Source organism: Bactrocera dorsalis, chromosome 3 (assembly GCF_023373825.1).
Source record: "Bactrocera dorsalis isolate Fly_Bdor chromosome 3, ASM2337382v1, whole genome shotgun sequence".
NCBI lineage: Eukaryota > Metazoa > Arthropoda > Insecta > Diptera > Tephritidae > Bactrocera > Bactrocera dorsalis.
Genome location: NC_064305.1, coordinates 23,351,772 through 23,376,818, shown reverse-complemented (window position 1 = coordinate 23,376,818; position 25,047 = coordinate 23,351,772). Strand labels below are relative to the sequence as shown.

Below are 25,047 nucleotides of genomic sequence, written 5' to 3'. Positions count from 1 at the left end.
TATCTCATTATTAATTCCCATTGCATCATAGATTTATAGATTGAATGAATGATTGTGGGCAAAACTGCGCCTATTTTTCTTAGCCTCTTACTCATACCCCCATATATCTCATAATGTGACTTATCGGCTTATATTTTACTGCACTTTGAACGATAGCCCGATAGCCGATATTGATAGACATTTGTTCACCGAATCGTTGGGTGTAATCGTGATTTGTTGTTGCTGTTTTTTGTAATTTTTTCTACAATGTTTTTCAAATGCTGTTATTACCTGTTTTTCACGTTTGCTATTTGTTAGTTTTATATTACATTTATTTTCCCCACACACTTACATACCTTTTCTCTTTGCTTTTGTCGTTGTTATTGCTTGTATGTATATTGGCATGTGTTGTTTTGCTCGCGATGTTGTAATAATACGCACGGAATTCGCTATGGTTGTTGTATTTGATTTTTCTGTGGTTGTTGCATTTGATTTTACTATTGTTGTTGTAAAAGCTTTTGCTATGTTTGTTGTATTTGATTTTTCTTTAGTTGTTGCTATTTTTGTATTGATTGTTTCAACGTTTCTACTGATTTTGCTTCTTCTCGCAATTGTTTTTGTTGTACATATCAACAAATGCTGCAATAATGCAGCTGTTTTTCCTTTCTTTAACGATTTTATTGCATGAATTCTCATTTTCTATAAATTTTCATACTCTTCGATTGAACTCGCACTATTGTCTGTGGTGAGTTCATTGGTGTGCTTTCGGTTTTGGTTCGCTTTCTCGAACTAATACCATCGTTATCCATGGGAATCGTTAGAATTCTCGAACTAGTTTTGTGTTTAAGAGCTGAAAAGAAGAACAGGAAAACTTGATTTCATATTTTGGCCTAAAAACTGGAGTACAAAACACTCATGAAAGGTATTTTTGATTACAAGATAGATAGATATTAGAAATAATGTGTTCTAAGGATTTTTGCTTCTAGACCAGCATTTCATAATCTACTTTTTTAACCGAACTAAGCTAAATCAATCAGTAAAAAAGCCTTAGTTGTCTTATCTGGTATGACTATACACTTTTCTTCAAACTTTTGAAGAAATTATAAGTTCTAGCAAGCTATAGCAAGAAGAATTGAAGAAATTATAATTATTCCTTATCAGAACTGCATTAATTTATAGTGTACAGAGTCCTATAAAAGTTTAATAAACGTTTGTGCGATCATCATTTATAAGTTAAAGATCTAATCACAATTTCTATATAATCCAAGTATTTACTCAGCGTGTTGGAACCTTAGTATTTTTGAATCTTAAAACTCATTTTACTTAAGGGGTTAGATGGGTTTCAGAGGCACAAAAAGGTATTTTTACAATTTTTTTTATTATAAACAAATATATATTTCAAAAATATATTAAGATTTACCAAAGATACATATTTGAACACAAGACACATCAGGACACATCCTGAAATTTTGAATTAAAAATGTTGAAAATTCATCCGTTGAGACCTCATCTCCCTGGGTGTCTCACCTGAAAAGTGCCTCCGCCCTTATTATTGGTTCATCTAAAATTAAAAAACCCAAAATATTCCGTTGGTACAAATATAAATTTCGTGTTTAAATGAAGAAAAATAATTACATTTTAATTAAAAAATTAATTTGAAAAATTAAAATTTTCATTATTTTTCAGACTTTTAACAAAAAATCTGATTTTTTGGTAAAGTTTTCGCCTTTTATTGGATTATAAAAATAGGTTGTAATGAAAAAAAAGATCCTTCGTTCAATAACTAGATAATTTTATTTTAGAGATGTGTACACAATTCGAACTAAATCGGTTTATAACTTTTCGAGAACTCGTGTTTACCGACTTCAAAATTGGAGTTTTGAGAAAAACGCATTTATGGAGTCAGTAGGGAAATCTTTTTTCAAAAACTTTTTTTTTTGCATTTTCTGTTCCCTTATACCCTTAGAATTAATGTAGAAACCCACTTTACCATTGGGAGGTTTCGAAAAAGACACAAAAATAATAATACCGCTCGACGTTTGGAGTGCACACCACAAATTTTAAACGCGTTTTTCTCAAAACACGCGTTTTTATACTGACGGACATGATTCTGGTCGAACTACTCAACCGATTTGCTTAATTTTCTTTTTTAATGTTCTCAAAACGCCTGACGCCCTATTAGATTCATAATTTTTTATAATTTATAGACAATGTTATGACAAAATTTATGTAAAACAACATGGGGAAAAATTAAAAAAAAAAAAACGTAATTACTTTTTAATACATCAACATTTTTTTTCATGATTCTAGTAAGGACGATAACCATTCACGTACTTTTTAAGAAAAATTTGGGTTTTTGTGTTGCAAATAATCCAAACATGAGAAATCGTGTCCGTCAGTGAAAAAACGCATATCATTCACCCAGCCATTTCTCGGATAGATGTCATAAAAAAATTTCGAAAAATTTTCGATACGATATACCTCATGATATGTGAAAAAAGTTCTATTGCAGAATAAAAATTTCTATGAAAAAAATGTCAAAAAAACAGGCCAGACTTCCCTACTGACCCTTTAAAGTTTTAAGTTTTACACGGATGTGGTCTGATGTACGGAACTTCCGAAGGGTCTATCGCTAACATAATTAGAATTATTTTTTTTTGAAATTTTCACACCAACCTAACTCCATAACTAATAAATTGTGTTTAAAGTTTTGAATTGATTATGCAGAATTGTGCTCAATTTTTATTTAATATGTCACACCATGAATGGTATCTATAATTCTCAGACAGTTTAAAAATAAATTTAATAGGAGAATTTGGTAAACACTGTTCTCATGTTTTCTCACAGAATATGCTTTGTATGAGAAACATATACAAATGGTAAATAAGAAATTTTAAACTTTCTTATGCAAATTCTTCAGTTATTGGGGGCATTGTGAAATTTGTAGGACCCCTAATTAAAGCTTCGCACCAAGGATGTTTAACTAGAAATAGAAGCCCAGAAAATTGGGTACGGAATAATTATCTATAGGCTTGAATTTGAAGAAGGAGCTGTTTCTTCTGAGTCTGTTTTTTCGATCATTTCTTTTCAATCTTTGTTGTTTCAAATTTATAAAACTGACTTTGACACATTTTTTCATTTAATCCGCCTTCATGTTGTGTAAAAATTGTTTTTCCTACAACTGCTTATCAAATTACAAAACAGATATACTCACATACATTTATCTGGCTTTGAATATTGCATTGTGATTGCAGCGTTTGCTCCAACTGGTTTTGCGTGTCAATGAAAATTTTATTGTACAACAATAGCAGCAACTGCATAAATTAATTATAAATACAATAACAACAATACAGCAAAATAGATGAAAAAAATAGAAAAATTATTTATTAAACTAATAATAGCGGATGTGTGTGCGAAAGAGAAACAGAGAGCGCAAGTGAGTGAGACAGCGCGAAACAGCTGGTGAAATCACTGAAACGCTGAGCACACACAGCAGGAAGGGGAAGAAGCAAAAACGTGTTGTGGCAATATTGAATACCAAAAATGCCATAAATATATTTTTAACTGTACATATCTATCGAATATATGTATAAATATATTATTGGCATGTGTATGTTGTTTGGTATTGTAAGCACTGTGTTGAATGCACGTTTCTACAAAGCTGAAATTATTTTTTATAGTAAAGCTGTAGTTGGATTCATCAATAAATGTGTGTTGTGAGGCATTTGTTTTTGGGATGATATATGGTTATGCATATTTACGGTTAAAACTGATTGACTTGCACTGTAGGAAAACGAAGTAAAGTCAAAAGGCATGTTTTTTTTGACTGTGTTATAATCAACTTTTTCTATTTAATTAAAAAAATGAAATATTAAAAAAATTATAAATATTATCCTATTTTGAAAAAGCATAAAGAAACAATTTAGTACTAAAAAATTAAATAAACTATAATTTTGTTACTAAATTATTCCTTAAAGACTTTTTTGAAAATTAATATAAATTAAATTTTTTTTTTTAATCAATTGAATGACAAAATATATTTAGAAATATTTTTCTATTTCCCATAAGTATAAAAATAAAAAAATAATATTAAAATTATATTTATAAAAAATGTATATAGAATTAAAAAAAAGACTACTAAATTACGAATTTTTTTGTGCAAGAGGAATTAATTTTTTAAAATTTTCTTTTAATGAATTAAACCGCAAAATAAGTTGAAAATATTTCCACGCTTTTTTTAAAATATTTCATAAACTTATTTTAAAATTTTCATTAAATTTCAGCAAAAAAAACGAATTATTTAAAAACAAAATTAATTGAAATACTCATTACTAAATTAAATGAACGCTTAACAAAATTTTTGGAAAAGAAACTGTTAAAATGCACCTTTTATAATTTTTATTTTAGCCTTAAAATAATATAAAAATATTTTCTAGCTATTTTGTCCACATTTTTTGATTATTTTCTAATTTTTTTAACAACTTTCGGAAAAATATTTAGCCCGTTATATAACCTTTTCCAGTTGGGTCATATATATCGCTATCATATAGTAACACATATAAATATTCAAACAATTTGCAATAAATTACCATATATGATTTAATATGGTGATAATGATACGAATAGAAATGATATATCAAATAACAACAGAAGCCGAAGGCAAAAGCAAATAAAAAGCGGTTATTTATTGGAATTCCAAAACACATTATAAACAATAAAGAAAATTTTTAAAAATTTCGAATAATATATAATTATATTTTATGTACTTTAACACCACACTAAACGCTAATTCGCAAAATGAAAAATTTAAAAAGAAATATATGGAAATTGATTCGGTTCCAAATAATTTAATCATATTAAAATTTGAAAACTATAAATAAAAAATTTAAAAAGAAAAAAATAAATACATAAAACAAAAACAAAAATAACAGTTTGTATGAATTTGATAACAAAAACTTATATTGGACATATTTTTAATTTTTTCTAAAATTTTTCGCAGTTCTGAAAAAAATAAACAAGTAAATTTTTCAAAAATACTAATAATGTAAAACGAAAAAAATTAAATATTTTGTATTGATTTAGAAAATAGTGTAAATAACGGATTATTGGTTAAAAATTATTTATTTTTAAATAAATCATTTGTCGCAACTGCCGATATTGGGGTTGCCATACAAACTGAACGATCGGAATCAAGTCATGTGAATTTTTCAAAAATATTATCAACATAAAATTTTTTATTAAATGTATGCAAAAAAATAAATAAATATTTTGTTATTGATTTAGAAAACAATATATATAACCGATTATATATTAAACATTTTTATTTTCTAAACAAAAATTGTAAAAAATGTTCGTTTGAATTCTATATTCATCGCCAAAATTTGTATTGAATATGATTCGAAAAAAATTTAATGCGCATAAATTTCGAAAAAAAATGTTAGTATGTATAAATAAATAAAACACAATTCAGGGAATTATGTTAATAATAATTATTTTTTTTAACTTTTGCCAAATAAGATAGATGTATAGATTTTGAATTAAAAAAATATGTTTGTTTATAAATAAAAAAATAAATTAGGTAAACTATATTTTTTAAGTAAACAAAAATTTTTGGAAATATATAACTTTTTGTTATTTTTTTATATATATTTTTATATTTATTATACTACTTTTGTAAAATTTAAGTATTATGCTTAACAATTTCTATATTATTATTTTATTATTGTTTTTTGAAAAATATTTTCCCACTTTTTTCTAATTTAAATTTTTTCTAATTCTTTTCATTCCAGCACACTGAACTCCTTTATGGGAAATAAAGTGAAATTTTATGTTTATAATTAAGAACAACTCGCGCGGAGAGGAAAAAGAAATAAATAAATTTGATTTAAAAAATAAAAATTTTTAATTTACAAATAACAAACCTAAAAAGAAAACACAACGAAAGCGAACAGCGAGAGAGAGACTCAAAAACAACAACGCTAATCGCCACAAAAGTGAAGTGTGAAGTGCGAAATTCAACGCCAACTGCCAACATACACATACCCACACTCACACACATTTACGCAAAGAAAAACATTTTCTAACCGCACATTTTCCATTTTTCTTCGGTGAATTTTCGTCGTTCCGCTAAAAATCGCGCGTGACGCGTCGTCCTCTATACGTCTTCTTCTGTGTTATTTCTTGCCGCCACTTCGCCTTCAACTGCCAATTTGCCACATAAATACAAAAGCACAAACTCATTTTGCAGAGACTTTTGCGCAGGCCTTCAGACTTCAGACTGTGGTGAGTTTACATACAGCTTTTCTATATACTTGCATGTGCACATATATAGTATGCGCATATTTATATATATGTGTGTACTTATGTGGTAATGTGCTCTATGCGTTGCTATGTGCATGCACTTGTTGTTCTTATTATTATTATTTAATTTATGAAATTTTATGCAACATAAACATAGCCATAAGTATGAATGTACGTGTGTGTGCAGCAATGTAAAACAATGGACAAGAAAAATGCATGAAGTAAATAAGTGTGGAAAAAATGGGCAAAACAATGACTGCGAAAATTTAATTAGCTTGTGTTTTTATGCGCGGCGTTTTTTTGGTGTTTACCTGGTTTTTAGCAACTCCATACATATGTGTCTATGCACTCATATCTACATATATGTACATATGTCTTTCTTTGCATGCTATCAGAAACAAAAAAAAAATGGTGTTACGTATACGCCATGTTGCACATTTTGTAATTGGTATTGTTTTTTGTGTTTAAGTTAGCTTAAGAAATATTTTTGTTTTTTGTTGTTTATTTTAAGCAATTTAACACAGATATTTTTTATTATTTATTATTTCTTTTCTTGGAAAAATTGCAAAATATATAAAAAATATTATAATATACAACAAAATATTTCTTTTATTTGTTGCTATTCTATGCTTTGTGCTATCGTAGGTTAAAGTAGGTTTTACTTAGAAATTCGAAAAAAAATATTTCTAAATTTTAAATTAGATTTTTTAATTTTATTAAGTTTTTGCATATAAAATAATTTTAATGAAAAATTTAAAAAAAGGTGATACATTTTTTGCAAACAAATTAATTTTTATGAAAAGTTAATGATTCAGATTACAATTTATTTACAATTTTATTGAAACAAATATTTAAAATAATCCAAAATTTTAAAACATTTTTTTATTTTAATTTTTATTTCAAAATTTCATAAATTTAAAATATTTACATTTTAATGGTTTCAAGTTGAATGTTTGTTTTTATTAAAATTTACTTATTTTTAATAAAAAAAACAGTATTTGTTTAAAGAAACAAGCAAATAGAATTAAAATTTAAGAAATTCATTGGGTTTTTGGGTTGCTGTACACAGACTGGTTGTCAGATCGCGCTTATATTTGGCATACTCATTAAAGGCAGTCCTACCGACTTAGCAAAATATATATATATTTTTAAATATTATTTAACAGGGAAATTTAATAAAAATTTTCGGATACTTTTTGTCACAGTATATATTATATTCTTAAAAAGCTTCTAAATTCTCTAATTAAAATGTAAAAATTAAAATTTTGTTGTTGCTTTTAGGTTTTTCTCACTCTATGATTCTCTTTTGTGGCACTGTTTTTCTGCTCAATTCTTTAGCATGCACTTAGCATATTTTACTTAAAGTCACGTAATAACAATTAGACCTTGCAATGCAAGCGTTTCTAAAACTTCTGCTCTCAGCGTTCATAAAAATTTTCCAGGTATTAAAAAAAACATGAAATAAGCATAAAAGTAAAATCAAAATTAATTTTTGAAACCTTGCACGAAAAAGTAAATTTTTACAAATTTGTGAATTGTCATATTTTTATTAAAAAATATTTTTTGGGAAGGATTTTTTTATACTTATAATATATTAAGAGTATTTTTATAATTATTATAATTTTTTTTATTTTTTTTTTTATGATTATAACTTATATTAAATTATGTATTTTTCGTTTTATTTTCTGTTTTTTTTTTAATTTGCATTTTCTTGTTTTTAATAATTTTTTTTCACCATATCCCATCGGTGAAAGCTATTTCTCGTGAACTTTTAACCAAATCTAAAATCCGAAAGCGTATGAATATTATTTTCGTTTTTCGTTGTGTTTTCTTGTCTTGACATCAGTCCATTTCTGCCCTACCTGTCAACACTTCCTCCGGCTTCCGTTTGTAAATGTGGTTGTTTTATTGTTTATATTTTTACTTACATGTATACAATTTCCGTTAGCGTTTTGGCATTTGTCTGCTATAAGTTGTTATTGTTTTTGTAATTTTATCTGTCTCTTTTTGAACGATAATTTTTGGCAGATAATTTAAATTCAATTACCGAACAACTGTAAAAGCTTTCGTTTGTTGTTTATTTTTAGTATTTTTCGGCTTGTGTGTTGTTGTTTTTTGTGTTTATGGTTTTAAGTGTGTTGTTGTTTTAGGTGTGTAACTATATTTTTGGGGATTGGCGTCTCCCAACCGGTCAACCAGTCAATCAATTGGTGATGGTGTGAGACAAATTTCGTGAATGATTTGTGTTGACGATGTTAAAAGTTGTTTTTTTTCGTTAAAAATTTGTGATTGTTATGGATTATATTTTGTTTCAAAAACTATATATTTTACTTTTATTTACCTTCTATATGAATATTTACAAAATTTCTATTAGTAAAATTCAGTTTTGCATAATTTAACTTTTTGACCTAAAATTTTTCTGAAAATTTTATAATGTTTGGTTTTCTTTAAAGAAATATTCAGCAATGTAAAAATTTGAAATCATATAATTTTCGGTTGGAGAATAATTTAAGAGTTAGAAAGAATTCCATTGAAAAGTTTCGCGTCAAGATTTTGTTTAACGGTAAATTTTCAAAAGCCATAAATTTAAATATTATGTTCCTGAACATTAAAGGTCACGTCTTTTTCATCGCATTCAGAAGCTCTTGAGAGTCACGATTTTTTTTAGGTAATAAACAGATATCACCATAAAGAACTTCTATTGTTGGGATTATTTGTCTAATTTAAAGATATATCTATTTGATACCTAAGATACAAATTCATTATATACATATATCCTCATCCTTCAAACGCTTCCAAAATGTTTAATGGAATATAACGATCCAAATAAAATCAAAGAATATAGCCAAAGGCAAGGCCGCTTCATTATTCTCTCGACTGGGAGTAGTTCAGAATTCTCTCATCATCTTGTAAAGTTTGCGAAAACCTGGAAAAGTAAATAATTTCATTGTCACCGGATTCTTGTAAAACTCAAATAACACCTAGAAAGTATAGAAAAAATAAGTATAGAAAAAGTAATCATGTAAAAATACTAAAAATGTTACCCAATCTACTATTAAAGATGGCTTAAAATTTGATAGAATGAATATTCTCAGCACTTCCTTTATTCGTGTGTGATTTTTGGGAAACTACGGTTGAAACACCTTGCCACGCATATCCTTATCTATTCAGATTTTGGTAGATTTAACTCGTTTGAGGTTAAGTCCAGTTTGGAGCTATAATCTCGGAAAATTTCTTTTAGAACTAAAGCTGTTTGACTGAGAAACTAACTATAGGATACCTCATGAACCTGATTTGATGTCATCAAATCTTTATTTATTAAGTTCTTGACAACCACAACGCAGTGCATTTTTAAAAAGGAAAACACTGAGTAGCTGGTTTCATCGTGATATCTAATTAGGTGACGAACTCAGACTACTTTATAACGACGTTATTGCAAATAATCCGTTTACCACTTCAATGTGTCGAAGTTTAAAGTCCTTTTATGTCTCATTTCAATTCGGACTCGACCGCTTAACGCCAATTATTCCTTTTGATTTCTACCAAACCTAACTTTTGTGCAGTACCTTCAAATATAAACATTGAAATTCCGCTTCAGGCCTACAGCCCGGATGAAAATTGAACACCTGACAGACAACAGGCCCACAACAACTGCATTGCCTTCTTTGTTGCATTGTTTGCAAACAAAGGCTGAGAAAATGCATACTCTTTTTCTATAGCTTTTCGGCAAATCTAAGTTATTTAGATTTGTTTGATGTTTGATTTGATTTCCCCTCCACTTTTGTTTTGAGACCAGCGCACAATGCAATTGTTAAATTGTTGCATCAACAGTGTAAAAATCAAATGGAAATATGTCTCGCATGCACACAAAGCCAGATTGATCGGCTGATATACACATACATATGCATGTGAGTATGTGCATGTGAAGACGAAGAGGCGATAGGCAGACTAAAGTGTTTGCAAAGCTGTAGACAGTGCGTCCAGTGTATAGTGTTGGTGTTTTTGCCTTTACGTAATATTTTAATGCTGTCATTGTTATTATTGTTGTGGTTTTTAGTAACTCAACTATTGTTGTCTTTTTCTGCGACGTTTGCTGTATTTTATTGGAAGTTTTTTTGTTTTTCTGACAACTTCAGGCACATTTTCATGCCGGGTTTCACATTGGCCCACTCTTCGCTCACTCTCTCTAAATTTTCATGGTTTAGTTATGCAGTCTGTAGTGATTTAAAGCGTCTGCTTGGAGTTGCAAACAAAGGCGAAAGGGTGATTAAATGCAAGAAATTTAATAAAGTCGAATGACCTTTTTTATGATCACATGATTATGTTACACTGATATTGAAAGTTAAAGGTGAAAATTGCTGTTATGCAATAGTGCATTTATTCAATGGATTTTTTTTAATTTTTTTTTTTTTTTGAGTTTCTAAGGAATGTGTGCACAAAACTTTTAATAAAAATATTTTGATCGTTTTTCAGGGCGTTTCTTGTAATAGACTGTTGAAATTATGGTATATGTAGGGTTTAGCTGCAGATATTAAAATGGAAATAAAATAAAATGAATTAACATAAAATAAAATTTGGTCAGATTCAGCTTTCTTCGGGCTTCGTCTGTGTCTCTGGCTGCGATTACTGCTGCAACGTTGTTTGCGTAGCCGATTAAATAATATTCGTCTGGAATTTCAGGTTTTAGTATTTCGTCATAACTAATGTTCCACAGTTTGGGACTTAAAATAGACTCTTGTGGTGCTGAAGCGATATTAAGTATTTAATTATAATCCTTATTTTCAAAAGCTCTGTATATGAGTAACTGTATATTCCACAGTTTTGAGAAGCTGTTAAAGCAATATTTAAAGCCCCTCAACTACAATCCAGATAAGTGAAGTTGCATTTTCAGCATACCAACTCCACCCAGGCACCAACATACCTTATCGCATGCAAATAAATTATATTTGCTTGTGTCTTTTAAAAAGCTCCCGATACCATGGAATTCTTTAGCCTCCAACGGCAAACACGAAGCAAAAAAAGTAAACAAACAGAGCAGGTGTCACCTTAATTCAACACTACCTATGTTCGATTCCAATGACATCAGCGAAATTTTTCGTACCAAACAAAAGCAAAAGAAGCATAACCAAAAACAATAACACAAAAACAATACCGTAAGCATTGGCTATCACAACAACAACGTCACTTGCATATTTATTTAATTTAGTAGCAACTGTTGCTGTCAATGTCAATTAATGCCAGCCAAGCCAAATCAAGACAAAACCGAGCCAGCCAGACCAAGAGCCAAGAGCCAAGTCAAACCCAGCTGACTCAAGCGCAGCTAAGCTGTACGAGGCTGTAACGGTAAGGCGGTATGTTGCAATGTCAGCACTTTTCTCCAAATGACAAACATACGTACATGCACCCATATATGTAAACACATTTTAATATGTGTTATTGTTTTAGTTTTGCATGAATTTATCGTTGTTGTCGTGGTTGTATGGAGAATTGGTGACACTTGTGACAGGCGGGCAGCACCACATTTGGTACAAGTGTGTGGATTTTGCTGCTTTTAAATTGCTGGCAATGAGGCAGGCTATGCTGATTAAGAGCTAAAAATTATAAATATTTTATTATTAAAAAAAAAATAAAAAAAATTTGATTAAAATTAATTAATTTTTTTTGGCAAATTTACATTAAAAGTTAAATTTAAAAGTCTTTAGTAAGTTTTTAGAAATTTTGCTATAATTCTAAATTTACAATTTTTTTTCAAATTAATTAATTTTTTTTATCGCCAACTTGTCCGGAACTGAGTCTTCAATAGCAAATAATTTTGCCCTCAGTGCCAGAAAATTAAATATTTTTATACTTAAAAAAAAATTAAAAAATTATTAACAAAATTTTTTTCGAAAATTTTAAATTAAACATTTTTTAGTAAGTTAGAAATTTTTCTAAAATTTAAATTACAAATTTATTTTTTTCTTTTGAATATCCAATTTTACATTCACTGCCCGAAATCAGTCAAATGTTTGCTTATTGAAGAAATAAAAAAATATAAATTTTTTTTCTCAAGATAATAAAAAAAGGTGTGAATCAGCCAATTTTTCAGAATACCAAGCGAAAAAAATTTTTGAACCATCCTAATATATATGTATAAGATATTATTGGAATGAATATTTTTTTTTAATTAAGAACTTTTTTTTAGAACTTGAAAATATTCCACTTATAGTACTCCGCATTTGAGCATATTAAAATTCAAATTTTTTCCAAACACAAACAACAAAAGCAGCTTTTATTTGCAATGCAAAAGTTAAGAAATTGATCATTATGATAAAACATTAAGAAAAGTATCCACTTAACTAAACTTACTACCGCTAATGAAGGTGATTTTGATTATATGTTTGTATAACAACAACAATAATTAAATTTGAATGAAACCACAATGTTGCAGAAATTGCGCACACAACAACAATAACACAGCGGAGTAACAGCAAAAAGAAGGTGAAAAAATGCAAAGTGTGCCAAAAAGCTGCGCATGTGTCTGTCCATTTGGCCACATATGTGCATAGATGTATTAGTTTGTGTGCGTGCGCAGCCGAAAAGCCAAAGCCACTGTTTGGCTTCCGCATCATTATGCCAACACTTGCAACACACCGCCAAGCTGGCGACCGGCGAAGTGTTTTATTATTATTAAAGGCGCACGCCGAAGCCCGCTTTGCAGAGGACCTGTGTGCTGTATGAGTGTTTGTGGACTTTTGATTTGCATTGTTTTTTTTTTATTATTGCTCTTTTATTTCGCTTTTAATTTACTGCCTCCTTTCGCTTGTGCGCTTGTCAGCTGCTGCGTTTGTTATTGTTTTGCATAAAAACTTTTTGAAAATAGACTTTTCGTCTCACTGGCGCGCGGTTAGCTAACCACTCGCATGAATAGACAATCACCATTCCACCGCTTAGACGACCGAGCGACGAGCTCTAAAGACCAAGTTAGCTAGTCAACCACAGCATTGACTTAGCAAATTCGGTGTGATTTAATTTCGTCTTTCACCTTTCTTCTTCCTGCTGTCACCTCATTTCGCTATAGTTACAAATTAATGTTGTTGTTGTTATTTTTAGTTTTTTTATGATTTATTATTCGCTTCTGTTTTGTTTTTAATTGCAAAAAGATTGTTATTGTGACATTAATAAAAGTGGGCAACATTTGCATTTCCATGTTGATTAGCGCAAGTGTGGTGAATTCGTGTTGGCTTTGGTTTTTGAGTGTGTTAAGATGTAAATGGGGCAAATATTAATAAATATTGCATAAAACATTAAACATAACTACCGAATAATAAAAATAAAATAAAAAATATATATTTAAAATGTATGTAATCTTATATATAAAAATGAATCGCAAAATGTGTTGGTAAGCGCATAACTCAAAAACCCCTTAACCAATTTTGCCAATTCTTTTTCTAAAATGTTCGCTGAGGCTCAAGGATGGTTTTTACAGCAAAAAGAAATCGAATCATTGCCGGAAAACCCCTAAAAACAGCCCTTTCCTTTTTCCCATACAAACGAATGAATGTTTGTTTATAAGAAACGCTAAGGGAACGACTGAACCAATCTTGATGAAATTTTCAGATAATATTCTGTGTGAATCGGGGAAGGTTTAGAAATAAAAAAACCTCTATGCTTTTCGTGAGGAAAAGTCGGAAAATCGGATTATTCCAAAAAGTTAATTTTTTCCATACAATTTTTTTTCAATTTTTTTGGTTTTGTGTTTCAATTATTTGAATCGTTCAAATTTGTCGTTTGCTTCAAAAATTTTTGAAAATTATTCAGTGAAAACTTTATGAGTGTTTCACACAATGTGATCAATTACAGATTGAAATTTGTCACGATGCCATGAAGAGGTCGCGCTAATATCGGTCGGCGTTCTGTTTGGCATCAACATACATTAGCAGCCCAAGGCACATGAACGAGTACTCCTAGGATGCGATGACATACGTGCGGTATTATGGATCGCGATCAATCAGCAAGCGATCGTCACGATGTCACAGCAAGACTGCTGTTAGATGCTAGATGTACTCTGTTGAGTGGCAAAAGAGAGATTTGCCGCTCACACATTTCTTTTTGGATGGTGGTTACACCAGATCAAATTAATGAAACCATTTCTGCTGAAATTCCTGATACAGAGAAAGATCCAGTGTTATACGAAGTGATGAAACCCATTATGGTTCATGGGCCTTGCGGAACCACAATCCCACTTCGGTGTGTATGTATATCTGACAATAAATGCACGAAATAGTATTCACGTGCTTTTCTTTCCACTTTATCGGCGTTGCTGGCAGAACATTCAGCATTCAATTTAGAATAGTGAATATCGAAGTTGATAACACATGGATCGTACTATATTCACCATTATTGTCTAATTCACATTCAAAACTTATATCAATGTTGAGTATTGCAGTTTGGTGTAATCCATAAAATACGTTTGTAAGTACGTCACCAAAGGAAGCAACATGGCGGTTATTGGTCTTGAGCGATGCGGTCAATACGTGAACTGCATTAAAGCGCTTTCTAGGATATTTACTTTTGCAATTCATGAACGTTTTCCGACTGTTGTGCGTCTCGCAGTTAATTTGGAGAGTGGCCAAAGATTATATTTCAGGAATACAGTATAGTCAATGGAAACACCGCCAGCAACAAAATTAACATTTACGAGTTTTTGCTCAACTTTCGTCAGTGATCCGTTTGCGAGGACATTCGGAAATACCATGTATAATACATGGAATGCATCGTCGAATAGTTACGCAGAAAGCAAGGCCAACCAGTAGATTGACATCCAGGTGTCTTATCAACGAATGCATTAGGACGACTTTAGACAATCCACCCGAAAAACGACGATTGTTTCTACCTTCGGATGCTATTGATTAATATACGCGGTTCAACTTTATTTGAGTCATTGCTTACTGTGAATGGTTCGATCAATCAATCATCTGCCAATCATTTCTATGCCATCAATTCTATCTGCCTCTTATCAATTCACGAAAGATGAACTCATCATGAATGTTCGGACATTGGCCAAATTATCGTAACTATAATTCTTTAAGTGCCTGCGAAATGTTAGCTGCCAAAAATACCGATGTTGTTGACTTAAACTGGAAAATTCAGAGTCAAATTTCGGGAGACTTGCGCTCATACAAACCGATCGATCGTCTTGTGGAATTTCTAAATTCTTTGGAGAGGCTTGGTATGCCGTCGCATCATTTGCGTCTCAAAGTTGGATCTGTCGTTATTATGTTTCCCCAATCTTCATGCGCCGAAACTGTGTAATGGAATCCGACTGATAGTGACGCAGTTATTGAATACAAGGGGGCAGAATGCTTGATTCTACGAATTCCTTTGAGTTCTATCGATTTGCCATTTCAGTTCAAATTGATTCCGTTTCCAGTAAAAATTGCATTTGAGATAACAATCATCAGGACACAAGGATAGTCGCTAGAAATGTGTGGCACAAATTTGAAACTGCTATGTTTTTCACACGGCCAAACATACGTGGCGTGCTCACGATTTGGAAAGCTATCTTCTCTATACAGTTACGCAGCGAAACAGAAACCGAAAAATGTTGATTATCAAGCTGCGTTACATTGAAAAAAAAAATGAAATGATAAATTTAACTTTCTATTCATTTAAAAATACATAATAAAACGCAGCAAAACCGATGCGGGGTCAGCTAGTTATAAATAAAATCAAGAAAAAATGTTAACTTTGCTGCACTGAATCTGTAATATATGCCTGGGTGCAATTCTTATAGCAAGTACAAGTATATGTATATCTAAATCTAAAAACGCCAGTGGACCACAGTTTTCGTTCGGCTGAAATTATTTTCTAGTTTCTTCTGACCATATTGTTTGATACAAAAACATTCTGGTCGAATTAAGGTTTCTTGATAGGGAAAAAGAACGTTTATGAAGATCTTCATCTTAATTTTGATAGGTCAGTTTGTATGGCAGCTATATGTTCTTTATTCCCAGACCGTACTGAACAATTCATACCCAATTTCGTGAAAATACCTTGGGAAATAAAAAAGTTGTTCATACAAAAATTTGATTTTGATAGTTCAGTTTGTGTAACAGGCTTATGCCACAGTGGCCTGATATTGACGGTTCAACAAAGAAGAAGTTGCTTAAATATAAAATATCCTGTGCAAAATTTTAAATTAATACCTCAAAAAATCAGAGGCGTATTTAGCCATGATTCAGCTTATCACGATGATCATTTATACTATATGTCTTTTATTGGAGCTCCCATGTTTCCTTTTGGGTGTTACAAACGTCGTGGAAAACTTGACATACCTTGTTTCGGGCATAATTAGCTGCAATTAGCAAATCAATTTGTAGTTCGAATAGTATTTAAATCATATGCTGAATCCAAAAGCTGCTTCTTAGAGGACCAGGCATTAAGATGAATCAATAAAATTTAATAAAATAAAGTTGTTATATGGTTCTCTAGAACCTTAGAATCTTGCTGTATACTTGATAATGAAAGTTGAAATTATTAACAATAGTTGAAGATTTTACCCTTTTTTCATTCATACTAGGCAAATGATTAACTATACGTAGAGCGAACCCCAAAATGTACCAGTTTCCTAACCTTCGCTAATTGAATAATTTTTGTTTTTAGATTATATCTTCCAGAAATGAGCTTTAGTGTATAATATTTTGTTGTCATGTAACATGTTTGCATGTATTTTAAGAGGAAAATCAGCTTACTGATACATTTTGATCCCAAGTATGAAAAAATTTCAAACGAGTCTGAACAGAATATGTCCGGCTTAATACCTAAACTGAGTAAGGATAAGACTTCAGAACTCAATATTCAGAAGATCCAAACTATAACATTATATGACGAGTTCTAAACCTGCTCGTCTCAACAACTTTAGGAGAGAACTGTTTTCTTAAATAGAATGAATTCGGGCCCGCCTGTATTCTTTAATACTGCCTTCATGCTTCTCTAATGTCCGCTAAGATCTCTTTGTTTTTTTAATGGTATTTTATATCTAAGAATAAATCAACAATTTGCTTATTCCTAGCTTACTGGTGTGCTCTAAGAACTACTATACACTTGGTAATAGGATATTTCATGTGTTTTACATTCTAGGAATAATTTTTCGTAAGATAGTTTCTTTCTCTTACTTGTATGACTAGGAAAAATAGGCAATTCTAAGCGATTGACATGTGCAGTCATTTAAAGCATTGAAATGATTACTGTGTTAATGACAAATCTTTGTAAGCATGACATTTACATAATATTTGTATGTATTGTAGTAAAATGTTTTAAGAAAAAAAGTAAACATTGCCATGTGATCAATTTTTTATAAATTATTAATTAATTTGTTCTCAATAACTAGCACCCAACGTGGTTATAATTACCCAAAACCCTAAAAATTTCAACATTCAATTTACTTGAACTTAAGAAAACGAGTTGGTTGACAGCTGTCGTAAATCACTTAGATGTCAAAATTTATTAAAAGTAACAATAATAATAAATTGAATAAAAACAAAGTTCAAAATAAACTTAAATTAGCGCTGTAAATATACTATTAAGTCGCTGTAGTTTTCTACGCTACTATTAAAAAAAAAAAAACAAATACAATCAGAAAGAGGCACCAAGATAAATGTTTCTTATAAGTAGTATATGGAATAAATGTTTGCGCTTAAATGCAAAATATTCTACACACACAAATATTTAAACAGTCACAAGTAGCCAGTTTAACGAGTTTGGGATGTTAGTTCAAAAACAAATATAATAAAAAAATTAAATTAAAAAAGTCGTTTAAACACACGAGAAATTTGAAGAAATGAAATGTGAAAAAAAATTTAACCAAGAACATATCCCAGCTGAATGGCAAAAACTTTGCGCTGTAGAACCAGAGCGCAAGCGTTTGTGCGATAAAAAAGTCCAGCAGTTTGTCGTTGTGCGTCTAAAAATATTTAACATACAAATATTTGAGAAAACCAAAAACAAGTTTCAAGAATTTTAAATGTAGCCTTTTAGAAAAGTATAAACAGTATGTAAGTATATATTAAACAGTTTTTTGCGACCACACATTTAAAAAGATGCAAAGCGCAGATTATCTATTTAAATATAATAATGACAAAATTAAGCAAAATCATTATGTTGTTGCTGTTGTATTATTATAAATAATTTATGTATGTTGCCAGCAGCGCTCAGCGACAGATACTGACGAAAATTAAAAAAAAAACAAATTTTTGGACATTCATTAATGAGCGCAAGTGCGGGGCCAAACGCCGGCTCAGCTCAGCTTGTGTGACTTTTTTCTTGATCACGTCAACAAAAAGCGTCGTCTTACTAAAAAGAAGCAGCCTTTGGGCGAAATAAATTAACTAAATTTAAGTTGTCAAACACAAACTAGTGTAGAAACTATTAAATGTGCTAAACTTAAGTTGCTAAACGAAAAACGTGTATTCGTTTGCACGCGTATTTCCTGGTATTTTAATTGATTACTTTTTAAGTTAAATTTTTTATGACACATTTTTGTGTCACATATCAGAGATTGACTGTTTTTTTTTAATTAATTTCACTATTCTTTAAATATGTAAAGAATACAATTTTTTTAGAAATGATTTAGAAAAATATTTTAAAATAAAAATATATATATATGAACTTAAAATTGGTTTCGAACATTCAATTAAAAATTAATAAAAACATGGAAAATATGTTTTCCAGGCATTTATTACTACTCATACATACAATATTTTCCGATTCTATGTTCCTTATTTCGGAAATCACTTTTAATAAAATTTTCTATTTTCAATTTCACGCAAAATATTTTATTAATTTAATTAATTAAATTTTTAATTATTTTTAATTAATTAATTTTTTTAATTATTTTTAATTAAATAATTTATTTTAAATTATTTTTAATTAATTAAATTTTTAAATTATTTTTAATTAATTAATTTTTTAAAATAATTTTTAATCATTTTTTTTTTAGTTTTATATTTTTTTAATTATTCTTTTATGTTGAATATATAATATAAACTCTGGCAACACTCGTATGTTCGAATATTCTATTTTATTTCGTCAACATTTTAAAATTGATTGCTGTTTCAAAGTCTCTTCGGCAAAATTAAACTTAAACTCATTATAGGATTTTTAATTTCAATTTCTTAACAGGCATTGAAAAATATATTTTTAAAATAACTACTCTTTTCTCGATATGCAGAATAAAACTTTTTTGAAAAAAATAGTTTAGAAATTAGTAATTAATTTATCTAATACTTTTTTCAGTTTTTATTTAATAATTATAATTTTTTTTTATAACTGATGATAGTAATATTGTTTTAATTCGATAGCTAATAACTAATAAAAACATTTATAAAGAATTAAAATTAAATTTACTTTAAAATATCAAACATTATTAAATGGATTTTCTAAACAACGGTTTTGAAACAAATGTTTAAAAAAATGTGAAATATTAATAAATGTTATTAATATTTTTTATAATGAATTTGATTTAATATTTTACTTCTTTTAACCTAAATTAAAATTACAATTTATAATGTAAAAAATAAATTTATAAGTTAGTTGCTTATTATTAATTTTTTCCATATTTCATAGACTCTATATTGCCTCTAATTAATTTAAAAATATATATTAAAAATTTATGTTTATTTAGTTCCATGAAATTTTAACTTTTTTCTTAGAATTTACAAATATACAATACATAAGAAAATAAACCAGTTTGACGTATTTAAGGAAGAGACGGCCTACTTCACTTTCCAAGCACAAAAGACTTAAGACACGAACCTGTTACAAAATAAATTGTCATGCATGCATATTTCGTACTATCCCATATTAACCAATAAAAACACTCAATTTAATGGCATAAACTATTTCCTCAAAGCAAATAATTACAAATGTGTTCAACTTTCAATGATTGCATAACTTTCTCACTGACCTTGTTAAAGCACAGGAAGCAACAATCTATTTCTTAAACTGAAATTTAAAGAAATCAAATTTTAGCAATTTTCCACTCAAACAGCTTAACTGCTGGAAAGTGTAGCAAAATTACTTTGATTTCCTTGCAATTTATAACAGACAATCACATTAAATTTTTTGCACCAATTACATAACCGTATAACTGTAAATATGCAAATTGAGTGCCATAATTTAGTGAAAGAATGAAATGGTGCAAACACAAAATTTCCGTAAAATTTTTTACGCAGCAACAATTTTGAAAATTAAATTTGTTTACAAAGGTGACAGTAAAATTTTATTTATATCGATTTTTTTCAATTAAAATTGAAATTTTTATTTTTGTTTTTTAATATTCAATTCAACAAATTAATCAATTATGTTATGTATTTATTTTCCCTTTCCTTTTCTAACTGTCATTATCCATCCAAATTTTAATATGCCATCACAAGTGAAATTATATTCGCATTTGTGAAAAGCAGACCACGCGTATTTTTGCATTCCGAAATCTGTGAAAAAACCTACTTTATTACAATAATACAAACACATACAGCTTTGCATTGCGTGTTATGGCTATTGTCTACTAAAAACGCTTTCTAAACGCCACCACAGCTTAAATCTTTGCTAAGTTCGTTGAAATTAATAAAAAAATAATAATAATTCCTGAGTAGTTAAAAAAATACAAATTTAAATATTTTATAATATATACATATATATGTATATATAGATAATATCCCAAATTGCTTAATTACATAATACAATGGAGGATATAAAAAACAATTTTATTAAATATATTTGAATACTAGAAAGGTATAGTTTTAATTTTAACAACCAAATCAGCAAAAATAAACATTAACAAAAATTAAAAAAAAAATTACTAAAAATATGAAATTTTTATCTTTCAAATTCTTTAAGAAAAACGCAAAAAATATAATTTTGTAATAGATCACATACTATATTTTTAAGCCTTATTTAAGATAAATGACTTAATATCATAATATTTTTCAAAAAATATTTTTCTTTTTAATTTTTATTTATTCTTCAAAATTTATATCATCCCCCTCAAAATAATTCCCCTTGGCCCTAATACACTTGTGTCAACGTTTTTTTCTAATCTTCAAAAAAGTTGTTAGAGTCTTGATCTTAGCTCTTAGCTGATTGAACGTCTGGTTCCGGGTTATAAGCATAGACTCATCACTACTAATAGCACAACCTGATAGTCGGTAACCATTGTTTCATAGACGTGAACGTGGCGCTGTTTTTAAAAAAATTGAGCAATTTTAGAATCAATCGTACTTTCACTTTCCTTAGGCACAAATGATCAAAATGGTTTTCACTGATTCTTCTGTTATTCGAAAATGCCTGTAGGATTTCTGACCTTTAATCGTCGATTCTCATACATCAGTTCGTTCATATTCATGGCAAATCTCGACCCTTCTTTAAATAATTTAAAATTTACCAATCAAAAAACCTCGCTTGGAACAAAAAATTACCAATATTGAGAAATTTAGTTTTTGTAAACTTTCAAATAAAAAGTAATAGAAAAATTTAGTATTAAGAAAAAACACAAATATTTAGTAATATAAAAAATTAGCATTCAAGTTCAATATTTTTCATTTATAAAATATTTTTCAAAGAGAGTTCAAAATATATATTATATTTTGTTTCTCTAATTAAAACTTAAATTAATCTAAATATGTTTTTAAAAATTGTTTTAAATGAATAATTTATTTAAAATTTTTTTTTTTAAACTTGCGGAATATTTTGATACCCTGTCAAAAAAGTATCGGGAATTTATAAATAAAACGAAAATTTTTCAATCACCATCCAAATTTATTTTATCGCCTTCGAAATGACATCCATTTGAAACGATATACATGTGCCAACGCTTCTTCCAGTCGTCAAACCATGTCTTCCATATAAACGGGAGATGAGAAGGGGAAATTGAAGAATACCCGATACTTTCTCGACAGGATGTATATGTACTAATATGCATAATTATTTATTTATATAATATATCTTTTATATTTACAATAAAAAATTATTTGTCTAAGTATTCATTCTTCTGATTCCGTGTATTACAAGCAGATAGCTGCATATATATTTAGCTTCATGCACATCTATATATTATACATACATATGTATATGTTTATTACTTGCACGTGTACAAGCACATACTCGTATTTACCTAGAGAACAACGTTTGGCGGAAGCGCAGTTATCCGTCTAAGCCGCCTACACATCGTCTTACCACTGGGTCTGTGTCTGCGCACGCCCTACCATTTGTTTGATCAGCTGCACATATATTGTAAAAAAAATTGCAGTAGTGCCACCTTTTCATACAATATATGATTTTTTTGAGGTTAGGATTTTCATGCATTAATATTTGACAGATCACGTGGGATTTCAGACATGGTGTCAAAGAGAAAGATGCTCAGTATGCTTTGACATTTCATCATGAATAGACTTACTAACGAGCAACGCTTGCAAATCATTGAATTTTATTACCAAAATCAGTGTTCGGTTCGAAATGTGTTTCGCGCTTTTTTATCGACAAATTTTGTTCAGCGATGAGGCTCATTTCTGGTTGAATGGCTACGTAAATAAGCAAAATTGCCGCATTTGGGGTGAAGAGCAACCAGAAGCCGTTCAAGAACTGCCCATGCATCCCGAAAAATGCACTGTTTGGTGTGGTTTGTACGCTGGTGGAATCATTGGACCGTATTTTTTCAAAGATGCTGTTGGACGCAACGTTACGGTGAATGGCGATCGCTATCGTTCGATGCTAACAAACTTTTTGTTGCCAAAAATGGAAGAACTGAACTTGGTTGACATGTGGTTTCAACAAGATGGCGCTACATGCCACACAGCTCGCGATTCTATGGCCATTTTGAGGGAAAACTTCGGACAACAATTCATCTCAAGAAATGGACCCGTAAGTTGGCCACCAAGATCATGCGATTTAACGCCTTTAGACTATTTTTTGTGGGGCTACGTCAAGTCTAAAGTCTACAGAAATAAGCCAGCAACTATTCCAGCTTTGGAAGACAACATTTCCGAAGAAATTCGGGCTATTCCGGCCGAAATGCTCGAAAAAGTTGCCCAAAATTGGACTTTCCGAATGGACCACCTAAGACGCAGCCGCGGTCAACATTTAAATGAAATTATCTTCAAAAAGTAAATGTCATGAACCAATCTAACGTTTCAAATAAAGAACCGATGAGATTTTGCAAATTTTATGCGTTTTTTTATCAAGCTCTTAAAAAATCACCCTTTATAAACATATAAATACAATATATATATAAATACATAATTGAAAGTGAAATTTATAAAAATGCCTTGCACCGTAGAATACGATTACATTTCGTTTACTATTGTTTTCTGTTTTCTAATTTTTAACTAACATTTGCTTTACTTTTACGGCTGTCATGCTTGCATTACTAACATTTTTTTCTGCGATTTTTTGTGCAATAATATTTTTACTCATTAAGTGACACAAACAAAATAACCTATTTATGGGATTCACACAAAGAATAGCAATAAATGAAAACAAAATATATTTTTGAAAAATATTTAATAAATTTGCAAAAAAACAAAATTATTTAAATTATATTTTTGAAAAAATATTTAAAAAAAAATTTGAAAAATATTTAACAAATTTATAAAACAAATTATTTAAAAAAAAAATATATGAAAAAATATTTAAATAAAAATTTCAAACAAAATATTTGTTTTTGCTTCACATTTCCTTAAAAATTCATAAAGCTCATAAATTTAGAAAAAAGACATTGAGAGTGAATTTTTGAAAAATATGTTTTTGTTTTCACGTTTCCTTAAAAATACATTAAACGTTTAAAAAAGGAGGAATTTGAAATTATTTAAAATAAAATTAGTTAATTGCAATTTTAAATAAGAATAATTTTACATATATACTATTATGATTTTTTTAATACACTAATATATTCTATAATTTTCTTTTCTCTTTAAATTTATTTACATACTGAGTTTAAACTAAAATTAACTCTTTTTATTACCAATATGTGGCACCACCTTTATATTGCACCATATATAAGAATTGACCTTCACATTATATACAAATATTTAAGTGTAATTAAAGTAAATATAATTAGCTGCTGATCAAATATACATATATTTGCATGCACTAAGAAGTATAAGAGGGGTTGGGTGATCACCACCTTAATCACATAATGATTGCCACCTGCGCAACTGCCATTAACCAGCAGCTATTCGCTGCTTCTGAGCGCTGAGCACAAATAATCGATTGTAATCCAATTTGTGCTCATGTTTTTGCAAAAAAATTATAATGCTTAACGATGATTATTATAAAAACATTTAATATTCTTTGTTGTTCTTGTTTGAGAATAATTTTTAATTCCATATATAATATAATACTTCAAAGCTGTTGGCTATTTAGAATATATTTATGATGGATTGGGTGTTATGTGTGCATTTGGAATTTTTGAAACCGAGTGGCTGACAAGGAATTTATTTATAAATTATTTATTAAAAATGTGTGCTGACAATAAAATCAAAAATTTATTATAAAAAATTATTTATTTAAATATATATATATATTTTATTTTTATATTGCTTCTGTATGACACTGAAATAAATGTACGGATAAAAAAAAGCAGTAGAGTAGTATTGTGTGCGCAGAACATATTTTCTTTTTAAAAATAAATTTTTAAGTGTAATTTTTAAACTACTTTAAAATTATTATTTAAAATTATTTTTGGATATAATCATTTTATAATTAATTAAATATTTTTTAAATATATTTATTTTT

At 29.1% G+C, this 25,047-nt stretch overlaps 1 protein-coding gene across 10 annotated transcripts in view; it reads left to right on the top strand.

Moving 5' to 3' along the window:
- Positions 1-25,047, top strand: part of LOC105228706 (venom metalloproteinase 3) — a 164,386-nt gene that overhangs the window by 8,927 nt on the left and 130,412 nt on the right. For all 10 annotated transcript variants that reach the window (XM_049453305.1, XM_049453304.1, XM_049453300.1 and 7 more), the window contains exon 2: positions 5,769-6,261. The gene's annotated coding sequence lies outside the window, so the exon portion shown is untranslated. The remainder of the gene's footprint in view (positions 1-5,768; positions 6,262-25,047) is intronic.